Here is a 7,934-nt window from a genome sequence, read left to right as displayed (position 1 = left end):
CTCGAAGCATTCTTCCGGTATCCTCCCCGTGCCCGCGCTTTCGCGCCCATCCCCCGGGGGGACAATCGGTCCCCCCAGTAGACACACTGCCTCATAGCGGCGGGACGGGGCCACTCCATCCCGCCGCTATCCGTCCCGGGGCCGCGCTTAGTGGCGGCTGCGAGCCCCAACTCGCAACCGCCCGCGACCCCGTTTCCACCCCTCGGCGGCCGGGCGTTCATGGCCGCACCAGACCGCCGAGGGTGCCTCCCCTTGCGTCGGACCGGTAGGGGGAGGCACTCCTACCCCCAACCGGTCCGACCCGGCGCCGCCTGGCGGGAGGAGGGTCCCCTCAGGACCCCCCTCCCAGCCTAGGTCATCCGCCACGCCGAGGCGGCCGCCCGCGACGCCTCGCGACCGGGCGACGACCTCGGGCCACCGCACGAGAGCGAGCTTCAGCGCGCCGCTGAAGCTCGCGCTCCCTCCCCGCGGCCTCCTTCTGCAACATTACGTTCTCGCAGAAGGAGGCCACGGCCCTCCACTTCTCCTCGCTGCCGAGCATGGCGCGCACCACGCCCGGCAGCGAGACATCCCGCCCGACGACGCCGACCAGGACACGGCGCTCCCCCTCCCACGCGGGGCATACCTCCAGGGTATGATCCGCCGTGTCCTGCTCAGCGTCGCAGTGGCAGCAACGCGCCGTCGGCTCCTTCCCTATCCGGCACAGGTATCTTCCGAAGCTGCCATGCCCGGAAAACACCTGTGCCAGCCGGTAGGTGAGGCTGCCATGGCCTCTGTCCAGCCACTCCTTCAGGAGTGGCCGAACAGCCCCGACAGTCCGGTGCCCCGCGGTTGGCAGAGCCAGCCGCTCCTGCCACGCGAGCAACACGGACTGCCGGGCCTGGCGCTTCAAATCGCCCCAAGCAGGTTCCTGCCCGCCCGGGACCGCCCCCACCCCCGCGCGACGGTCGACGCGGTGCCGGTACATCACCGCGTGCGACCGCGCGAGCAGGTCCATGGGCGGCATTCCCGCTAGAACCGTCGCCGCCTCATGTGACATGGTCCGATACCCGCGGACGACCCTGAGCGCCATGCGCCTCTGCACCCGACGCAGCATAGTCATGCTGCGCCGGGAGGCAGCCAGGTCGTCCGCCCAGACGGGGGCCCCGTATAGGGCCACCGACTGGACCATTGCCACATAGAGGCGACCGCCCATGGACCTGCTCGCGCGGTCGCACGCGGTGATGTACCGGCACCGCGTCGACCGTCGCGCGGGGGTGGGGGCGGTCCCGGGCGAGCAGGAACCTGCTTGGGGCGATTTGAAGCGCCAGGCCCGGCAGTCAGAGTTGCTCGCGTGGCAGGAGCGGCTGGCTCTGCCAACCGCGGGGCACCGGACTGTCGGGGCGGTTCGGCCACTCCTGAAAGAGTGGCTGGACAGAGGCCATGGCAGCCTCACCTACCGGATGGCACAGGAGTTTTCCGGGCATGGCAGCTTCGGAAGATACCTGTGCCGGATAGGGAAGGAGCCGACGGCGCGTTGCTGCCACTGCGACGCTGAGCAGGACACGGCGGATCATACCCTGGAGGTATGCCCCGCGTGGGAGGGGGAGCGCCGTGTCCTGGTCGGCGTCGTCGGGCGGGATGTCTCGCTGCCGGGCGTGGTGCGCGCCATGCTCGGCAGCGAGGAGAAGTGGAGGGCCGTGGCCTCCTTCTGCGAGAACGTAATGTTGCAGAAGGAGGCCGCGGGGAGGGAGCGCGAGCTTCAGCGGCGCGCTGAAGCTCGCGCTCGTGCGGTGGCCCGAGGTCGTCGCCCGGTCGCGAGGCGTCGCGGGCGGCCGCCTCGGCGTGGCGGATGACCTAGGCTGGGAGGGGGGTCCTGAGGGGACCCTCCTTCCGGCAGGCGGCGCCGGGTCGGACCGGTTGGGGGTAGGAGTGCCTCCCCCTACCGGTCCGACGCAAGGGGAGGCACCCTCGGCGGTCTGGTGCGGCCATGAACGCCCGGCCGCCGAGGGGTGGAAACAGGGTCGCGGGCGGTTGCGAGTTGGGGCTCGCAGACACCACTAAACGCGGCCCCGGGACGGATAGCGGCAGGATGGAGTGGCCCCGTCCCGCCGCTATGAGGCAGTGTGTCTACTGGGGGGACCGATTGTCCCCCCGGGGGATGGGCGCGAAAGCGCGGGCACGGGGAGGATACCGGAAGAATGCTTCGAGCGATTCCCGGTATCCTCCCAAAGCGTGCCGAAGGGTCACCGTGGGGTTTTTAGTGGGTAGGTCCCGCGCCTGTCGTTGTACGGGCGCGGGGAATCCCACACACCCCTCCCACCTCTCCCCAAGGAGGTGGGAGGGAGTTTTTCGAAGATTTTCCCCACGACAAAAAAAAAAAAAAAAAAAAAAAGACCTTACACATACCTGGCCAGTGTTATTCTCTAAAGTATTGTGGAGTAAGAATGTGAGTGCGTTGGTATGTAAATGCGTGAGGTGAGTGATTGGAGTCAGCTGATCGTGCCGGGGAAACAAACTAATCGATTGCCTGGTTGCGAGGACGAGTGCAGAATGTATACAGATTTTATCGATTGCCCGGTTGCGAAGACGAATGTAGAATGCGTGCAGGTTTAGTCTTAAGGCGTGCGTGTGTGTGTGTGTGTGTGTGAGTATGAGAGATTAGGAGAGAGTGACCGGGGAAAAAACAGAGCGTTGCGAGCCATTGTGGAGTGCGGAGCGAGTGTGTGCGCTGATATTATCCTACAAATTTGGGGGCTCGTCCGTGCCTACGGAGAAGTGAGAGTTCGAGGATTAATTGTCGAGATTGAAATAGGGACGGTTAATGTTATAAGTTATTTTTTTTTACAATGAGTAAGGCTGCCAACGAGTTTTCTGTGGTGCAATTAAATGAGAAATTACGAATGTTGGGTCTGAGTTCGTCGGGGGTGAAGTCGGTGTTAATAAACCGGCTGATGGAAGCTGATCCATCGGGTAGCTGGGCAGGAGTGTGTGCAATGGAATCGACGGATCATCAGGAAGACTTAGCGGAGCAGTTAGGGGAGGCGAGCATCTCTTCTATGGGTGAGCAGGAACGGGCCAGGATGCAGCGGGAGATTCAACTTTGCCGGGGAGAGAAGAAATTGAAAGAGGACGAACTTGATCTGGCACGTAGAGAAATTGAATTTTTGAAAAGTGTGCAGCGATTTACAATTGGCGACAATAATCAGGCGATTCGTGCATCTCGTTCGATGCAATACGAGACAACACCTCATTTGACTGCACCGATGGTGGCGGACATGTTAAATTATTTTGATGGCAACAGCGAGACGTATGAAACATGGGAAAAACAAGTGCGGTTGCTAAGAGCAACATATTGAGTGACAGATGAAATAGTAAAACTGGCCATTTCGTCACGGTTAAAAGGGAAGGCGTTCGAGTGGTTCCACTCAAAACCCGAGTGCATTGTAATGACGGTCGAAGAGCTCCTGGGAGGCTTACGAGAAATGTTTTTTCACGAGCCAAGTAAGATTCATTTGCGGCAAGAATTTGAGCGGCGTATATGGAAACAGGAGGAAGCATTTAATCAGTATATGCATGAAAAAGTGATTATGGCGAATCGTATTGGCTTGAGTGACGGGGAGACTGTGGACTACATTATTGAGGGAATTCCGGATTTCACGTTGCGAAATATTGCTCGTGCTCAGAGGCTGAACACGAAGACATCGTTATTGGAGGCGTTCGGGAAGGTATCGATGTATGGGAAATCCTTACCGGCGATGGATCCATACGCAAGGAGGGAAGAAAATATGTTTCGACCATGGAGGACAGAGGAGAGAACATTTCGGCCATGGAGGGCAGAAGAGAGGGCGTTTCAACCGTCGAGAATAGAGGAAAGGATGTACCCTCAACCGAGACCTGACGATAGAGCGTATGGACCGCTGCGACTGGATGAAAGGCCGTTGCGACCAGCGTGGAAAAACGGAAGAATTGCATCACCGAGAGTCGAGAGAAGGGAAGTATCCAGAAATGTTAATCGCTGTTTTAATTGCGGTATGGAAGGTCACTACAGTGCGAACTGTCATTTAAAAAATCGCGGCGCGAAATGTTTTAAATGTCAAGCATTTGGTCACGTAGCGGCGAATTGTTCAAAGAAGGACGATGTAAGAAACGTTTGTGATATTTCGCGGCATACGCGCGAGAAATATTATAAGGAAGTAAGGATAAATGGAGAGAATTTAACAGCGTTGGTTGATACAGGTAGCGATTTGTCGGTAATGCGTGCAGAGCAATATGTGAAGATAGGGTCACCACCGTTATTACGACGAGAAATTACGTTTCGCGGAATTGGATCTCAAAGTAACAAAACAATAGGCGAGTTCAATGCGCAAATAGAAATCGATAGTAATCAATATCCAATTAACATTTGGGTAATATCTGATACGTTAATGCAACATGATTTGATAATGGGCACCAATTTTTTAAATACAGTTGAAATGAATATTAAGAGAGGTGAGATTTCTATTCGTAGTGTTGAAAAAAAAGACCAGTTAGAAAGTAATATACCCGAAATTTACAAAATAGATTGTACAGATGAAATAAATGAAATCGATTTGTCGAATATTGTCGAATAAAAAATTATGAGCCGGTCAAAACACGAGAAACGGGGGTAAAAATGTCCATAACGGTTAAAGATGATGAACCAGTTTATCAGAGGGCTAGACGATTATCTCCTCTTGAAAAAGAAGAAGTTGACAAACATATAAAGCAGTGGCTTGCTGACGGTATTGTACAGCCGTCTCTTTCTGATTATGCCAGTCCAGTAGTACTTGTAAAGAAAAAAGACAATACGACCAGGCTCTGTGTAGATTATAGAAAACATAACACAAAAATAATTAAAGATCGATACCCGTTGCCGCTAATTGAAGATCAATTGGATGCTCTACAAGGTTCACATATTTTTAGTACTTTTTTTTTTTTTTTTTTTTTTTTTTTTTTGTCGTGGGGAAAATCTTCGAAAGACTCCCTCCCACCTCCTTGGGGAGAGGTGGGAGGGGTGTGTGGGATTCCCCGCGCCCGTACAACGACAGGCGCGGGACCTACCCACTAAAAACCCCACGGTGACCCTTCGGCACGCTTTGGGTGGATACCGGGAATCGCTCGAAGCATTCTTCCGGTATCCTCCCCGTGCCCGCGCTTTCGCGCCCATCCCCCGGGGGAACAATCGGTCCCCCCAGTAGACACACTGCCTCATAGCGGCGGGACGGGGCCACTCCATCCCGCCGCTATCCGTCCCGGGGCCGCGTTTAGTGGCGGCTGCGAGCCCCAACTCGCAACCGCCCGCGACCCCGCTTCCACCCCTCGGCGGCCGGGCGTTCATGGCCGCACCAGACCGCCGAGGGTGCCTCCCCTTGCGTCGGACCAGTAGGGGGAGGCACCCCTACCCCCAACCGGTCCGACCCGGCGCCGCCTGGCGGGAGGAGGGTCCCCTCAGGACCCCCCTCCCAGCCTAGGTCATCCGCCACGCCGAGGCGGCCGCCCGCGACGCCTCGCGACCGGGCGACGACCTCGGGCCACCGCACGAGCGCGAGCTTCAGCGCGCCTCTGAAGCTCGCGCTCCCTCCCCGCGGCCTCCTTCTGCAACATTACGTTCTCGCAGAAGGAGGCCACGGCCCTCCACTTCTCCTCGCTGCCGAGCATGGCGCGCACCACGCCCGGCAGCGAGACATCCCGCCCGACGACGCCGACCAGGACACGGCGCTCCCCCTCCCACGCGGGGCATACCTCCAGGGTATGATCCGCCGTGTCCTCCTCAGCGTCGCAGTGGCAGCAACGCGCCGTCGGCTCCTTCCCTATCCGGCACAGGTATCTTCCGAAGCTCCCATGTCCGGAAAATACCTGTGCCAGCCGGTAGGTGAAGCTGCCATGGCCTCTGTCCAGCCACTCCTTCAGGAGTGGCCGAACAGCCCCGACAGTCCGGTGCCCCGCGGTTGGCAGAGCCAGCCGCTCCTGCCACGCGAGCAACACGGACTGCCGGGCCTGGCGCTTCAAATCGCCCCAAGCAGGTTCCTGCCCGCCCGGGACCGCCCCCACCCCCGCGCGACAGTCGACGCGGTGCCGGTACATCACCGCGTGCGACCGCGCGAGCAGGTCCATGGGCGGCATCCCCGCTAGCACCGTCGCCGCCTCATGTGACACGGTCCGATACCCGCGGACGACCCTGAGCGCCATGCGCCTCTGCACCCGACGCAGCATAGTCATGCTGCGCCGGGAGGCAGCCAGGTCGTCCGCCCAGACGGGGGCCCCGTATAGGGCCACCGACTGGACCATTGCCACATAGAGGCAACGAACTCGGCCCGCCGGGCCCCCCAGGTTGGGCAGGATCCGTCCCAGAGCCGCAACCATCCTTTCCAACCGGGGGACCAGGCAGCGGAAATGCTCCACGAAACGCCAGTGGCTATCGAGGATCAGCCCCAGATACCTGATCTGGGGCTTCACCTCGATGTCAGCCCCACCCACCCGGATCAGAGGGGGTGGCGGATCCTGCCGAGGTGAATGAAACGCAATCACCTCGGTCTTATGGACGGCCACCGTCATCCCCATCCCCCTGATCCGGTCGACGACGCGTTGCGACCCCTCCTCCGCGCGACGCATGGCCCTCCCCCAGTGCGCCCCGACGGCCAGCACCAGTGTGTCATCCGCATAACACACCGTGCTGACGCCGTCGGGGAGGCCGGCCCGCAACACCGAGTCGTACGCGATGTTCCACAGGAGTGGCCCGAGGACCGACCCCTGCGGAACACCGCAGTACACCTCCCTCCGCATATCACCATCCCGGCCCGGATACTCGATCCACCTGCCGCGGAGATAATCCCCGACGACCGCCCCGAGACAAGGGGGGACTCGATGATATTCGAGTCCCCTCCTTATCTCTTCCCAGGGGAGGGTGTTAAAGGCATTGGCAATATCCAAGGATATTGCCAATGCCACCCCTCCCCGGGAGACGGCCGCCTCCGAGAGGGCCCTCACACGACCTATCGCGTCGATAGTCGATCGGCCCCCCCGAAAACCGAACTGGCAGTCGGCCAGACCGGGATCACCCCGCGACAGGTGCTCGACGAGGCGGGCAGCAATCACACGCTCGAAGAGCTTGCCCACCTCGTCGAGGAGACAAATGGGCCGGTATGCGGAGGGAGACTCCGCGGGCCGACCCTCCTTCCGGAGGAGGACCATCCTCGCCACCTTCCAACTGGGGGGGAATCGCCCGTCCCTCAGGCAGCGGTCGAACAACCGCCTGAGGTCGGCCCCAAGGACGCCCTGGGTCAAGACCCAAACCCGGCCGGGCACACCATCCGGACCCGGGGCCGTGTTACGAACCCCGAGCCGTCTGATGGCCGCTGCCAGCTCCTCCTGCGTGACCCCCAGCTCGGCCGTCCACTCCACTGGGACAGCCGCCGCCGCCGGAGGACGCGGTCCCCTCTCCCCAATTGGGAAGAGTGTATTGACCACGTCCTCCAGCAGCCGGGGGTCAAGACCCTCGGTGACGGGGGGCGCCCACGGGCGGAGCTTATTCAGCACCACCTTATATGGGCGCCCCCATGGATCGTCATCAAGGGTCTGGAGGAGCTCCTTCCATGCCTGGGTCTTGGCCCGTTTGATGGCGACCTGCAGAGCAACCCGCGCCACGCGGTATGCTCCATACAGGTCATCAGCTGCCCTCGCTCGCGCCACGCCGTCGCCTGTACGTTGACGACGGCGCGCGCGGGTGCACTGGCGTCGGGCGCGGACAGTCGCGACTCGCATCTCCGCGATCGCGTCCGACCACCAGTACACCGCCCGGCGAGGAGAAGCCCGCCCGACCCGAGGCATCGCCGCGTCGCAAATACCCGCGACCAATGCTCCGAGCCGGGCGACCTCCTCCTCTATGCTCGGCAACTCGGCCGCTCCCTGCGGCCAAGTTGCAGCGAGGGCAGCTG

This window comes from Colletes latitarsis, unplaced genomic scaffold (assembly GCF_051014445.1).
Source record: "Colletes latitarsis isolate SP2378_abdomen unplaced genomic scaffold, iyColLati1 scaffold0002, whole genome shotgun sequence".
Classification (NCBI taxonomy): domain Eukaryota; kingdom Metazoa; phylum Arthropoda; class Insecta; order Hymenoptera; family Colletidae; genus Colletes; species Colletes latitarsis.
This window is presented reverse-complemented; position numbering follows the sequence as displayed.